Source organism: Clarias gariepinus, chromosome 13 (genome assembly GCF_024256425.1).
Source record: "Clarias gariepinus isolate MV-2021 ecotype Netherlands chromosome 13, CGAR_prim_01v2, whole genome shotgun sequence".
Classification (NCBI taxonomy): domain Eukaryota; kingdom Metazoa; phylum Chordata; class Actinopteri; order Siluriformes; family Clariidae; genus Clarias; species Clarias gariepinus.
Genome location: NC_071112.1, coordinates 26,204,773 through 26,218,837, shown reverse-complemented (window position 1 = coordinate 26,218,837; position 14,065 = coordinate 26,204,773).

Genomic DNA, 14,065 nt, shown 5'->3' with positions numbered 1-14,065 from the left:
AATGTGATAAAAACTATCAGAGACATTTATCCCGGGACGAAGACTAAAATTGGAAATAGCTGACAAAAACAAAAGAGTTGTCCTCACATCAACTGTGGTGAGACACAGCACCTGGTCTTTGGGAGAAGGGTAGGTCTTGCTTGCTGTCACGTCGTTCTGCATGTCGAACTGAGGGTAGAAGCCTTTTGGCACATTTGGAGAGAAGCCATTAATGTAGGTGATGATGTCTTGATGGTCGCTGATGCTATGTACTCCTACAAGTCAGTGAAGTTGCCATAAGTTGCAGCTTTCTAAACATTTTCCTGTCAGTGTTCTCAAAACAGTCCTGATGAGCAGAGACGGCTTTTATTGACCAGGTTTTCATCTGCTTCAGAACCAGGTGTCCCTGAATCATCAACTGTAAACACTGGTCGGTTAAACAAGAACACGAACCAGTAACTAGGCCTTTTACATCCAGGGAGACAAGATACATACATTTACCATGAGCTGGGTGTGTCTGTGTTTGCGGGTAGTGTGTGTGTGTGTGTGTGTGTGTGTGTGTGTGTGCAGTATGTGTGTGTCATTGTGTGTTGTGTGTGTGAAATATGTAAAATGTGTGTGTGTGTGTTTATGACATGTATGTGTAGTGCGTGTAGTGTTGTGTGTGTCTGAAGTTTGTGTGTGTATATGATGCGCAGTGTATATGTGTGTATAGTGTATGTGTGTGTAATGTGTGTGTGTGTGTGTAGTATGCATGTTTAACATTTGTGTGTGTGTGTGTATCTGTAATATGTGTAGTTTATACGTAGGAAATGTGTATGTGTGTATGTTTCTGTGTGTGTCTGTGTGTGTATTTGTGTATGTCTGTGTGCATGTTTGTGTAAAATATGTGTGTGTGTGCGAAGGATGTGTGTGTATTCCTAGTAGGAACCCCCTTTGTGCTACAAAAATAAAAATCACACAGAGAAGGCCGAAGGACTGTAGGATGTGCTAGTTGGTGAGCGTTTCATAGTAGCCTTCAGTATGTTTGTGGAAATTCATGTGTTACTCGTGCCATCTTGTTGAGCAGATAGAGTAATAGTGTCTGCGCTATCTGAACCACTCACAACCACATTCCCCAGTGTTTCACAAACAGGTGGACTTATAGGTGGTATTCTCAAGGAGTTAGGGCCAAAAACTGGCTCCCTTCCCCAAAAAAGATCCTAGGATCTTTTCCTATGATCAATCTCCTACCTGCAGCCAATTTTACTACCATCTACCCATGTTCCTAGAGCAGAAGAAGGAGGAGAGGAGGAAGGCGTGTTTGAAAGCAGAGAGAGAAGAGGAAAAGCAAGAGTTTAGGAGTGATAGTAGGGACCTTGAATGTTGACAGGGAAGGGAAGAGAGATAGTTGATATGATGCAGAGAAGGAAGGTGGATATACTGTGTGTCCAGGAGACCAGGTGGAAAGGTAGCAAGGCTAGAAGCTTAGGATCAGGGTTCAAATTGTTTTACCATGGTGTGGATAGGAAAAGAAATGGAGTAGGAGTTATTCTGAAAGAGGAGTTTGTAAGGAATGTTCTAGAGGTGAAGAGAGTATCAGATAGGGTAATGAGTCTGAAGCTGGAAATTGAAGAGATAATGTTCAATGTTGTTAGTGGTTATGCCCCACAGGTAGGATGTGAGTTAAAAGAGAAGGAGAAATTCTGGAGTGAGTTAGATAAAGTGATGCAGAGCATCCCCCAGAGGTGAAGGAGTGGTGATTGGTGCAGACTTCAATGGACATGTTGGGGAAAGGAACAGAGGTGATGAAAATGTGAAGGTTTGGTCTTCAGGACAGGGATGTAGAAGGGCAGATGGTGGTGGACTTTGCAAAGAGGATGGAAATGGCAGTAGTAAATACTTCCAGAAGAGGCAGGAACATAGGGTGACATATAAGAGTGGAGGCAGAAGCACTCAGGTCGACTACATCTTGTGTCGACGTTGTAACCTGAAAGAGATCAGTGACTGCAAAGTGTTGGTATGGGAGAGTGCAGCCAGACATCACAGAATGGTGGTGTGTAAAATAACCCTGTTGGTGAGGAAGGCGAAGAGGACAAAGGCAGAGCAGAGGACAAAGTGGTGGAAGCTGAGAAAGGAAGAATGTTGTGTAGTCTTTAGGGAGGAGTTGAGACAGGCTATGGGTGGTCAGGAGGGGCTTTTAGTTGACTGGACAACTACAGCCAATGTGATCAGGGAGACAGGTAGAAGGGTACTTGGTGTATCATAAGGTAAGGGAAAGTGGACAAGGAGACTTGGTGGTGGAATGAGGAAGTCCAGGAGTGTATACAGGGAAAGAGGCTAGCTAAGAAGAAGTGGGACACTGAGAGGACTGAAGAGAGTAGACAGGAGAAAAGGGAGATGCAGAGTAAGGTGAAGGTAGAGGTGGCAAAGGCCAAACAAAGAGCATATGAGGACTTGTATGCTAGGCTAGACAGTAAGGAGGGAGAGGTGGATCTGTACAGGTTGGCAAGGCAGAGAGATAGAGATGGGAAGGATGTGCAGCAGGTTAGAGTGATTAAAGATAGAGATGGAAATGTACTGACAGATGCCAGGAGGGTGATGGGAAGATGGAAGGAGTACTTTAAGGAGTTGATGAATGAGGAAAACGAAAGAGAACAAAGAGTAGAAGAGGTGACTGTTGTGGAACAGGAAGTAGCAAATTTTAGTACAAGTGAGGTAAGAAGGGCGTTTAAGAGGATGAAGAGTGGAAAGGCTGTTGGTCCTGATGACATACCTGTGAAGGTATGGAAGTGCTTAGGGGAGGTGGCAGTAGAGTTCCTGACAAGTTTGTTAAACAAGATCTTGGAGAGTGAGAGGATTCCAGAAGAATGGAGGAGAAGTGTATTGGTGCCAATTTTTAAGAACAAGGGAGATGTGCAAAGCTGTGGCAATAATAAAGGTGTAAAGCTAATGAGCCAGACAATGAAGCTTTGGAAAAGAGTGGTGGAAGCTCGTTTAAGGGCAAAGGTGAGCATTTGTGAGCAGCAATATGTTTTTATGCCTAGAAAGAGTACATGAGATGCAATATTTGCTTTGAGGATGCTGGCGGAGAAGTACAGAGAAGGTAAAAGGGAGTTGCATTGTGTCTTTTTAGATTTAGAGAAAGCATATGACAGGGTGCCAAGAGAGGTGCTGTGGTATTGTATGAGAAGGTCTGGAGTGGCAGAGAAGTATGTTAGAGTAGTGCAGGACATGTATGAGAGCTGTAGGACAGTGGTAAGATGTGCTGTAGGTGTGACGGAAGAGTTCCAGGTGGAGGTGGGTCTGCATCAAGGATCGGCTCTAAGCCCCTTTTTGTTTGCTCTGGTGATGGACAGGATGGCAGATGAGGTAAGACAGGAGTCCCCATGGACTATGATGTTTGCAGATGACATTGTGCTCTGTAGCAAGAGCAGGAAACAGGTGGAGGAAAATTTGGAGAGGTGGAGGTATGCTCTGGAAAGCAGAGGAATGAAGGTTAGCAAGACGGAATACATGTGTGTGAATGAGAGGGACCCAGGAGGATCGGTGAGGCTACAGGGAGCAGAGGTAAAGAAGGTGCAGGATTTTAAGTACTTAGGGCCATGGTTCAGAGCAACGGAGAGTGTTCAAAGGAGGTGAAGAGGCGGGTACAGGCAGGTTGGAATGGGTGGAGAAAAGTGTCAGGTGTGTTGTGCGATAAAAGAGTATCAGCAAGAATGAAAGGAAAGGTGTACAGGACAGTGGTGAGACCAGCAATGCTCTACGGCTTAGAGACGGTGGCACTGAAGAAAAGACAGGAGGCAGAGTTGGAGGTAGCAGAGCTGAAGATGTTAAGGTTCTCCTTGGGAGTGACAAGGATGGATAGGATTAAGAATGAGTTTATCAGAGGGACAACCCACGTTACATGTTTTGGAGATAAAGTCAGAGAGGCCAGATTGAGGTGGTTTGGTCATATTCAGAGGAGAGATTGTGAATATATTGGTAGAAGGATGCTGAGGATGGAACTGCCAGGCAGGAGGTCTAGAGGAAGACCAAAGAGGAGATTTATGGATGCAGTGAGAGAGGAAATGAAGGTAGTTGGTGTGAGAAAAGAGGATGCAGAGGATAGGGTTAGATGGAGGCAAATGATTCGCTGTGGCGACCCCTGAAAGGGAACAGCCGAAAGACAAAGAAGACACAGAGAAGGCCGCAGGACTGTAGGATGTTCTAGTTGGTGAGCGTTCCATAGTAGCCTTCAGTAGCCTTTGCTACCATCTACCCATGTTCCTAGAGCAAGCCGCCAAGACCCAGAGCTTCACCCAGCTGGTCAAGGAGTTCCCCAATAACCACCTGCTGAAGAACTATCGAGAGCATCCTGAGCGGCTGCATCACTGTCTGGTTTGGGAATTGTGCCATATCGGATCGCAAAACCCTACAACGGATAGTGAGGACAGCGGAGAAGATCATCGGGGCCTTTCTCCCCTCTATTGAAGACATCTACACCACACGCTGCATCCGCAAAGCCACCAGCATTGTGGCTGATCGGACACACCCCTCTCACATACACTTCACACTCCTGCCATCTGGAAAAAGGTACCGAAGCATTCGGGCACACACATCCAGACTGTGCAACAGCTTTTTTCCACAAGCCATCCGTCTCCTCAACAAAAAGGGACTGGACTGATAAACACAAACACACTCACACACACACAAACACAAACATTATCACACAGCTTAACTCAACTACCTCAAAATATTGAGACTGAACTGACTAATCAACACAAGTGCAGACACACTGACCTACACCACCAAATTATCGTACACACCAACCTGTAAATGCTTCACTGTTTTTAACAATCTTTTTGCACAATGATCATTACTGGACTACATTTTTGCACTAATTCCTCAAATCTTGCTGCTGTTTTAAGGAATGTTTATGTTTACCCACTACCTCAACACCATATTTTATGTTCTGTTATGTCGTGGTTGCGCACTGTCACTTTGTTGTTGCTCTTGTTTGCACATTTGCACGTGCACTTTATGTTGTCTATAAAAATGTTACTTAGCTAGTTAGTTATTGTTAATTTATGTTGTAATTTATGTTAGGTCTCTCTGTCCTGTCTCTGCTAGCCAGTTAACTAGGCCTCTTGGTTAGCTAGTTTAGTGTCTCTGTTAATTTATGTTGTAAATTTATGTTGCATGTAGCACCTTGGTCCTGGAGGAACGTTGTTTCGTTTCACTGTGTACTAGCTGTATATGGTTGTAATGACAATAAAGCCTACTTGAACTTGAACTTGAAGGTTGAAGGCAAGAAGGTACATCGGTACATTGTGCCATTGAAGATACAACAATTTGGTTTTGGTTGGGTACTGCCGGTCACTTCCCTGTCGATTAAGATAAACACCTCCTCATGTTCGCTTAAGCCAGTCTTGTGCAGCACTCTGGCGGGTCCACCACCAGCAACATCATGATGGGAGCACTGCACTGTCAGGCCAGGCAGACTTGTGGGTCCCAGGCTGGCAAATACTATACAATGGGGGCTGGTTGTCCTTCAATGACCTCTCTAAAGATCAAAGCCAAAAAGTTGGCCCTGCGGCCATTTATGATGAAAACAAGATGAGCGGGCCCAAGCACCTGTGCCATCGTCACTTGGGCGCACCTCACAACAGCACGCTAAGACCTCTTAAACAAATATGACAAAGTTTAAAGCATCGTCATGGGTGGAGTTTTTTTTTTTTTGGTGCACCATTGCTAGTTTTCACACAATGTAGGCAAGGTTTGGTGGAGACTGAATTGTTGCAGGTGCTTTAGCAGGTCATTGTATTTGTAGTGCGTGTGTGTGTGTGTATGTGTGTCTGTGTGTTCAGGATGTATTTTAATTCTGGAACTGCCTGGCTTAGATTATTGCTGCTGTCTGACTTTTGAAACCTTTACTAGGAGCCACCCTTGAAATGAATAGAATAGAAATGAAAAGCATACGGATAAGTTGGAAGCGTTGTATGATTTGCTAGGTGGTGAGTTTTGCATAGTAAGCCGCAGTACGCTTGTGGAAATGCACCAGTCACTTGTGCCATCTTGTCGAGCAGATAGAGTCATAGGGTCTGTGCTATCTGAACCACCCACAACCAGTGTTTGACAAACAGGTGGTGTTCAGGAGGTAGGCCTAAAACCTGGCCCCCTCCCCTCCAAAGAGATCCTAGTTTCACATGATAAATCTGCATCCTGCAGCCAATTTGGCTAAAATCTAATCATGTTTCCAAAGCATCCCCGATGGGTCAGAGCCATCCGCTTAGGTTTGAAGCTAAGAAAGTACATCAGTACATCGGGCGATTAAAGAGAATACAAAATTTCGGTTGCGTACCGCTTTCCAGTCGATGAACCAATCGTGTGCAGCACTCCAGCGGGTTTAACGGCAGCAACAACATGATGGGGACACTGCATGCACGGTCAGATGAGCACTTGAGGGTCCCAGGCCGGCACATAAAAACCAGGAAGTTAGCTATCCAGCCTTTAAAAAAAAGAAGAAAAATACCTATATTCTATTGCTAGCTGTCACTCAATATGGGCACTGTCAGACATTGGTGTCATTACACTGTAATGGCGCCATCACCACTTAGGTCAACCTCACATTGTGTACCTTTTCAGCCCGCTAAGACCTCTTAAATAAATATAAGTTTAAGGCATCGTCATGTTTGGACGTGTCTTTCTGGTCCATAGCTAGCTTTCACTAAATGTGGACGGGGTATGGTGGTGACTGTAATGGCTCAGGTGCTCATCGTTTGTGTAGGATGTGTGATATCTCTGAGGTGTGTGTGTGTGTGTGTGTGTGTGTGTGTGTGTGTGTGTGTGTGTGTGTGTGTGTCATAGTCAGTATGGAGAATTTTTTCAGATGGTTGTTGATCAGTGTGTTTGTGCGTGTTGTTTATCAGTTCATTCTCAATGTTTTGAGGTAGTTGAAGTTGTCTTAGTAAATGTGTGTGTGTGTGTGTGTGTGTGTGTGTGTGTGTGTGTGTGTGTGTGTGTGTGTGTGTGTTTGTTTATCAGTCCAGTCCCTCTTTGTTATGGAGAGAAATGGATTGTAAGATGAAGCTGTTGCACAGTCTGGATGTGAGTGCCCGAATGTTTCGGTATCTTTTTCCAGATGGCAGGAGGGTGAAGAGTGGGATTTGTGTGTCCGATCAGCCACAATGTTGCTGGCTTTGCAGATGCATTGTGGGGTGTAAATGTCTTCAATAGAGGGAAGAGAGGCCCCGGTGATCTCCTCTGGTGTCCTTACAATCTGCTGTAGGGTCTTGCGGTCCGAAATGGCACAATTCCCAAACCAGACAGTGATGCAGCTGCTCAGGATGCACTAAATAGTCCTTCAGGATGGTTGGATGGATCTCTGGTGGAAGCTGGGTCTTCCTTAGCCTTCTCAGGAAGAGAAAACGTTTTTGGGATTTTTTTGCGCAAGGAGCTGGTGTTGAAGGACCAAGTGAGGTCAATCTCCTCAGAGGAGCTGTTGGTGTTCAGCAGACATGTCCTCCTGACATCAACAACTATAGCCTTTGTTTTAGCAATGTTCATGGCCACGGTCATGTCATCAAAATCTTGATGATGATGTGGTTGGAACTGTGTGTCGCTACACAGTCGTAAATCAGCAGTGTGAACAGCAGGGGACTGAGCCGCAGTACGCAGTGAGGTGGTGTGGAAGGTGCTGTTCCCGATCCGGACTCACTGAGGGCTTCCAGTCCAGGTTCCAGTTACAGAGGAAGGCGTTTAGACCCAAAAGGCTCAGTCTCCCGATCAGGTGTTGGGGGAAGATAGTATTGAATGCTACACTGAAATCTGCAGTGGGTCTGGTGAGGAGGGCAACAGGGTCTTGATTTGTCTCATGACTAGCCACTCGAAGCACTTGATTATGATGGGTGTGAGTGCAACAGGATGATGACAGACAGGACAGAAAACTTCTTCGGAATGGGGATGATGGTGGTAGACTTGGAACATGTGGGAACTATGGCGCAATCCTAGCTCAAAGAGATGTTGATGTCGATGAGAATAAAGACAAAGAAGATTCTTTGACAATGTTTTTTGATGAAAATAACTGACAAAATTAATGCTACTTTGCATAGAGTTTCCCTCACATGAGCTTTGGTAAGACTTAGCGGAGGAGAGTAGGTATGATCTGCATATCGAACTGAGGGTAGAAGCTGTTCAGCGCATCTGGAAGGGACCCATCACTGTCACAGGCAGGTGATGATGTCTTGTAGTTGGTAATGGCTTGTATACCCTGCCACACGCGACATATGTCACCGCTGTCCCTGAAATGGTTGAGTATGCTTTGGCTGTGTGTGCACTTCGCCTTTCTCAAAACAGTCCTGAAAAGCAGAGCTGGCTTCTATTGGCCAGGCATTCATCTGCTTCAGAACCAGGTGTCCCTGAATCATCAACTGTAAACACTGGTCAGTTGATCAAGAACACAAACCTGTAACTAGACCTTTCACATTTAGGGAGACATGGTAGATATCTTTCACAAACAAGTGGACTTACCGGAGGTATTCTCACAGAGCTAGGGCCAAAAACTGCCACCCTTACTCTCACAAAGAACCTCGGATTGTGTGAACATTCTGCTCCCTGAAGCCAATTTGCCCCTGGTCTACCCATGATCCCAAGTCCAAGAGCTGCACCCAGGACTGTGGGTCAGGAAGTTCTTCCTGCTGAAGGTAAAAGCCAAGAAGTGCATCGGGCAAATTAATGTACAACAAAGATTGATTTTGGTTGCGTACCCCAGTCACTCTCTGGTCGATGAAGATAAACCCCACCTAAAGCTCCCTCAAGCCAGACCTGTGCAGCAGTCAGGCGGGTACATTGCAATGAATATCATGATGGGGCTCCCGCATGCACAATCAGGCGAGTAACAGTTGTGTTGCACCCAAGTTTGCTACTATCTACCCATATTGTCAGAGCAAGCCGCCAAGACCCAGAGCTTCACCCAGCTGGTCAAGGAGTTCCCCAATAACCACCTGCTGAAGGTTGAAGGCAAGAAGGTACATCGGTACATTGTGCCATTGAAGATACAACAATTTGGTTTTGGTTGGGTACTGCCGGTCACTCCCCTGTCGATTAAGATAAACACCTCCTCATGTTCGCTTAAGCCAGTCTTGTGCAGCACTCTGGCGGGTCCACCACCAGCAACATCATGATGGGAGCACTGCACTGTCAGGCCAGGCAGACTTGTGGGTCCCAGGCTGGCAAATACTATACAATGGGGGCTGGTTGTCCTTCAATGACCTCTCTAAAGATCAAAGCCAAAAAGTTGGCCCTGCGGTCATTTATGATGAAAACAAGATGAGCGGGCCCAAGCACCTGTGCCATCGCCACTTGGGCGCACCTCACAACAGCACGCTAAGACCTCTTAAACAAATATGACAAAGTTTAAAGCCTCGTCATGGGTGGAGTTTTTTTTCTGGTGCACCATTGCTAGTTTTCACACAATGTAGGCAAGGTTTGGTGGAGACTGAATTGTTGCAGGTGCTTTAGCAGGTCATTGTATTTGTAGTGTGTGTGTGTGTGTGTGTGTGTGTGTCTGTGTGTTCAGGATGTATGTTTATTTCTGGAACTGCCTGGCTTAGATTATTGCTGCTGTCTGACTTTTGAAACCTTTACTAGGAGCCACCCTTGAAATGAATAGAATAGAAATGAAAAGCATACGGATAAGTCGGAAGCGTTGTATGACTTGCTAGGTGGTGAGTTTTGCATAGTAAGCCGCAGTACGCTTGTGGAAATGCACCAGTCACTTGTGCCATCTTGTCGAGCAGATAGAGTCATAGGGTCTGTGCTATCTGAACCACTCACAACCAGTGTTTGACAAACAGGTGGTGTTCAGGAGGTAGGCCTAAAACCTGGCCCCCTCCCCTCCAAAGAGATCCTAGTTTCACATGATAAATCTGCATCCTGCAGCCAATTTGGCTAAAATCTAATCATGTTTCCAAAGCATCCCCGATGGGTCAGAGCCATCCGCTTAGGTTTGAAGCTAAGAAAGTACATCAGTACATCGGGCGATTAAAGAGAATACAAAATTTCGGTTGCGTACCGCTTTCCAGGCGATGAACCAATCGTGTGCAGCACTCCAGCGGGTTTAACGGCAGCAACAACATGATGGGGACACTGCATGCACGGTCAGATGAGCACTTGAGGGTCCCAGGCCCGCACATAAAAACCAGGAAGTTGGCTATCCAGCCTTTAAAAAAATGAAGAAAAATACCTATATTCTATTGCTAGCTGTCACTCAATATGGGCACTGTCGGACATTGGTGTCATTACACTGTAATGGCGCCATCACCACTTAGGTCAACCTCACATTGTGTACCTTTTCAGCCCGCTAAGACCTCTTAAATAAATATAAGTTTAAGGCATCGTCATGTTTGGACGTGTCTTTCTGGTCCATAGCTAGCTTTCACTAAATGTGGACGGGGTATGGTGGTGACTGTAATGGCTCAGGTGCTCATCGTTTGTGTAGGATGTGTGATATCTCTGAGGTGTGTGTGTGTGTGTGTGTGTGTGTGTGTGTGTGTGTGTGTGTGTGTGTGTGTGTCTGGTGTGTGTGTGTGTGTCATAGTCAGTATGGAGAATTTTTTCAGATGGTTGTTGATCAGTGTGTTTGTGCGTGTTGTTTATCAGTTCATTCTCAATGTTTTGAGGTAGTTGAAGTTGTCTTAGTAAATGTGTGTGTGTGTGTGTGTGTGTGTGTGTGTGTGTGTGTGTGTGTGTGTGTGTGTGTTTGTTTATCAGTCCAGTCCCTCTTTGTTATGGAGAGAAATGGATTGTGAGATGATGCTGTTGCACAGTCTGGATGTGAGTGCCCGAATGTTTCGGTATCTTTTTCCAGATGGCAGGAGGGTGAAGAGTGGGATTTGTGTGTCCGATCAGCCACAATGTTGCTGGCTTTGCAGATGCATTGTGGGGTGTAAATGTCTTCAATAGAGGGAAGAGAGGCCCCGGTGATCTCCTCTGGTGTCCTTACAATCTGCTGTAGGGTCTTGCGGTCCGAAATGGCACAATTCCCAAACCAGACAGTGATGCAGCTGCTCAGGATGCACTAAATAGTCCTTCAGGATGGTTGGATGGATCGCTGGTGGAAGCTGGGTCTTCCTTAGCCTTCTCAGGAAGAGAAAACGTTTTGGGGATTTTTTTTGCGCAAGGAGCTGGTGTTGAAGGACCAAGTGAGGTCAATCTCCTCAGAGGAGCTGTTGGTGTTCAGCAGACATGTCCTCCTGACATCAACAACTATAGCTTTTGTTTTAGCAATGTTCATGGCCACGGTCATGTCATCAAAATCTTGATGATGATGTGGTTGGAACTGTGTGTCGCTACACAGTCGTAAATCAGCAGTGTGAACAGCAGGGGACTGAGCCGCAGTACGCAGTGAGGTGGTGTGGAAGGTGCTGTTCCCGATCCGGACTCACTGAGGGCTTCCAGTCCAGGTTCCAGTTACAGAGGAAGGCGTTTAGACCCAAAAGGCTCAGTCTCCCGATCAGGTGTTGGGGGAAGATAGTATTGAATGCTACACTGAAATCTGCAGTGGGTCTGGTGAGGAGGGCAACAGGGTCTTGATTTGTCTCATGACTAGCCACTCGAAGCACTTGATTATGATGGGTGTGAGTGCAACAGGATGATGACAGACAGGACAGAAAACTTCTTCGGAATGGGGATGATGGTGGTAGACTTGGAACATGTGGGAACTATGGCGCAATCCTAGCTCAAAGAGATGTTGATGTCGATGAGAATAAAGACAAAGAAGATTCTTTGACAATGTTTTTTGATGAAAATAACTGACAAAATTAATGCTACTTTGCATAGAGTTTCCCTCACATGAGCTTTGGTAAGACTTAGCGGAGGAGGGTAGGTATGATCTGCATATCGAACTGAGGGTAGAAGCTGTTCAGCGCATCTGGAAGGGACCCATCACTGTCACAGGCAGGTGATGATGTCTTGTAGTTGGTAATGGCTTGTATACCCTGCCACACGCGACATATGTCACCGCTGTCCCTGAAATGGTTGAGTATTCTTTGGCTGTGTGTGCACTTCGCCTTTCTCAAAACAGTCCTGAAAAGCAGAGCTGGCTTCTATAGGCCAGGCATTCATCTGCTTCAGAACCAGGTGTCCCTGAATCATCAACTGTAAACACTGGTCAGTTGATCAAGAACACAAACCTGTAACTAGACCTTTCACATTTAGGGAGACATGGTAGATATCTTTCACAAACAAGTGGACTTACCGGAGGTATTCTCACAGAGCTAGGGCCAAAAACTGCCACCCTTACTCTCACAAAGAACCTCGGATTGTGTGAACATTCTGCTCCCTGAAGCCAATTTGCCCCTGGTCTACCCATGATCCCAAGTCCAAGAGCTGCACCCAGGACTGTGGGTCAGGAAGTTCTTCCTGCTGAAGGTAAAAGCCAAGAAGTGCATCGGGCAAATTAATGTACAACAAAGATTGATTTTGGTTGCGTACCCCAGTCACTCTCTGGTCGATGAAGATAAACCCCACCTAAAGCTCCCTCAAGCCAGACCTGTGCAGCAGTCAGGCGGGTACATTGCAATGAATATCATGATGGGGCTCCCGCATGCACATTTAGGCGAGTAACAGTTGTGTTGCACCCAAGTTTGCTACTATCTACCCATATTGTCAGAGCAAGCCGTCAAGGCCCAGAGCCTCACCCAGAACAGTGGGTCTAGGAGTTCCCCAATAACCACACGTTCAAAAAGGTACATCGGTACTAGGAGCCAAACTTGAAATGAGCAGAAATGAAAAGCACACAGGATAAGTCCAAAGCCCTGTATGATGTGCTAGGTCATGAGCATTGCATAGTAAGCTGCAGTAGGTTTGTGGAAATGCATTGCTTACTTGTGCATTCTTGTCAAGCAGATATAGTCCCAGTGTTTCACAAACAGTTGGACTTATAGGAGGTATTCTCAAGAAGGTAGGCCCAAAACTTGACCCCTGCCCTCTAATTGCATAATCAATCTGCATAATCAAAAAGAAAGAAAATAGTTACAAGCTACGATGAGCTGGCGCAAGTCACTGGCCCTGTGCCCTGGCCCTGTGCAATTGCCACTCCGGAGCACCTCACAACCTGTGTGCCTTTTCAGCACACTAAGACTGCTTAACCAAATATAGCATAAGTTTAAGGCATCGTCATGTTTCGACGTGTCTCTTTCACTGTCACTCAATATGGGCTGGGTTTGGTGATAGGTTGTGTATTGTGTGTGTGTGTGTGCAGTATGTGTGTATGTGTGTGTGTCTGTCCATTGAGTGGATTTCGCTTTTTACCTAAAATATCTAAATATCTGAACCCCTGTTGACTTATGACCAGTGAACGTGTTTTCAGTTCGATTACATGTTGAAGGTCCAAATATCAGATCAAAGAATAAATGTTAAAAAAATCCTTAAATAAACAAAAAAGCCGTCGATTTCATGACTCCAAAAAGGCGTTTGCCGTGGATGTAGCGTACGATGTACAAACTCAGGAAAGCGCTTTTCTCACACATCCAAAACCTGGTGATATTAAACATATAAAACGAATTTATAAGCATTTTTATAATCAAAAAAGTGAAAAAGAATAACGAAAAAGTTATTTCTCAACATGTATGCCAGAATGCATGAAAGTGTTGGAAATGACCATTCATTTGAGTTTTATGCAGCAGATGCTGAGAAAAGGCGTTTCCCGTGTTCTTAGCGCTGTACGAGCTCAGGAAAGCGGTTTTCTCACACACCCTATACCTGGTGATGTAAAACATACAAAACGAGTTCATATTCAATTTTCGGTCTCAAAACGTGAAAAAGAAGAATAATAAAGTTGTTTATCAACATGTATGCCAGAATGCATGAAAGTGTTGGAAATGACCATTCCTTTGAGTGTTATGCAGCAGATGCTGAGAAAAAGCGTTTCCCGTGTTCTTAGCGCTGTACGAGCTCAGGAAAGCGGTTTTCTCACACATCTAATGAATTGTGTTATTAAATATATAAAACGAGTTGATAAGCATTTTTATAATCAAAAAAGTGAAAAAGAATAACGAAAAAGGTGTTTATCAACATGTATCCCAGAATGCATGAAAGTGTTGGAAATGACCATTCGTTTGAGTTT